The sequence below is a fragment of the Limulus polyphemus genome, unplaced genomic scaffold (genome assembly GCF_000517525.1).
Source record: "Limulus polyphemus unplaced genomic scaffold, Limulus_polyphemus-2.1.2 Scaffold283201, whole genome shotgun sequence".
NCBI classification, from domain to species: Eukaryota; Metazoa; Arthropoda; class Merostomata; order Xiphosura; family Limulidae; genus Limulus; species Limulus polyphemus.
Genome location: NW_013948765.1, coordinates 1 through 1,416, shown reverse-complemented (window position 1 = coordinate 1,416; position 1,416 = coordinate 1). Strand labels below are relative to the sequence as shown.

The 1,416-nt window shown below is 32.5% G+C and overlaps 1 long non-coding RNA gene across 1 annotated transcript; it reads right to left on the bottom strand.

Moving 5' to 3' along the window:
• Positions 1-24: 24 nt before the first annotated feature.
• On the bottom strand, positions 25-1,371 carry LOC111084882. The gene is made up of 2 exons (XR_002609767.1): positions 1,342-1,371; positions 25-277 (listed from the first exon to the last, which is right to left on the bottom strand). It is a non-coding gene; the product is annotated as an uncharacterized LOC111084882 (long non-coding RNA).
• Positions 1,372-1,416: the final 45 nt, after the last annotated feature.

Here is a 1,416-nt window from a genome sequence, read left to right as displayed (position 1 = left end):
GTTTGTCATTATTCTGCACCGGGATTTTTTCAAGTTTTTTTCATACCTTTAAGAAATAATGGGTGTGTCCTTGAAAAGAGATTTAGTGGTAGGGTCTTCATTAAGTATTGTGTAATTGTTTAGTATATTATCTTTGATCTTCTTGTTGGTCTGATGGTATGTTAACACATACGGAATATGATCCGTTCATTATTTCTTAGTAGGGTTGAGTGTTTTCTCCTGGGTTTATGAGCTAGCTTAGGTGGCAGCATCATGGATGATAGAATCAAGGTAGAGCCTTTTAGAAAAACAAGTTTTCACTTTGGATCCAGATTTATAATGATTATCATCAGTATGTAGTTTATATAGTCATAGAAATTTTAAGGAATTGACTTTTGGATACTGTACGAGTGGGAAGATTCGAAATGTATGTTTGTGTGTGAATGGGTTTCTTTGTAACATGTACGAGTGGTCAGATGGTCACCTTATATGTATAGGTTAATGTAGGTATATGTGTGTATGCATTTTTTTGTAATATATACTGGTGGTCAGATGGTCATCTTGTATGTATAGGTTAAAGTAGGTACGTGTGTGAATCGGTTTCTTCGTTATGTATATTATTGGTCAGATGGTCATCTTGTATGTATATGTTAATGTCCAGAAAGGGGAGTGTTGTGTTGGATATTCCAAGTAAATTTCAAAGAGAGGTGGCAAGAGGAAACAAAGTGCAGAAAAGTTTTTAAACCATATTTAGGCATGGATGTAATCCATAAATATAAGATTTTTGGTGTATGCAATAAAGAGGTTTGCAACGGTGGGGACCATTTTAGTCCCCCATAGTGACTCCACAGATCTGTTTGTTGATCTTTCTTGTAGATTTTACCATTTTTTTGTTTAAATTTTATTTGTTTTATCTTTTAATGACTTATTATTTTTATGAAACAGATGTAATTTTGTACAAACATTTCACGTTCAACATTCCAAGTAATACACATGCAATTTCTTTGAATTCTGTGCATGTTGTAAGCTGTATAATCTGATGAAGAGAGCTAGCTCAAAACTTCATTCTTCTTTAAATCAAAATATAAAAACTTGGCAATTGTTCAACCTATTATTTGATTTTGTTAAAACATGTTTACATTCTGGTGTGCACTACAATACTTCTGGACTAGCAATATTACTACTGTAACAAGAGCTCTAATAAGTTTATTCACAACAATGCAACAAACTTGTAGTGAATTTTTTCAGCTCGTGACTACAAACATGTCATCACTGATTATATGCCAAACAAACAAATTCCAGAAAGACATAATTACAGCTACACGTTTTCTTTAATTACTCAACTGTAAAAAGTTTAATTACCTCAATTTTCTCTGATGCTATATCACAATTCAAACCAGTATGTAGAAAACTTTCTTCCAAGGAATCAACTTTTCC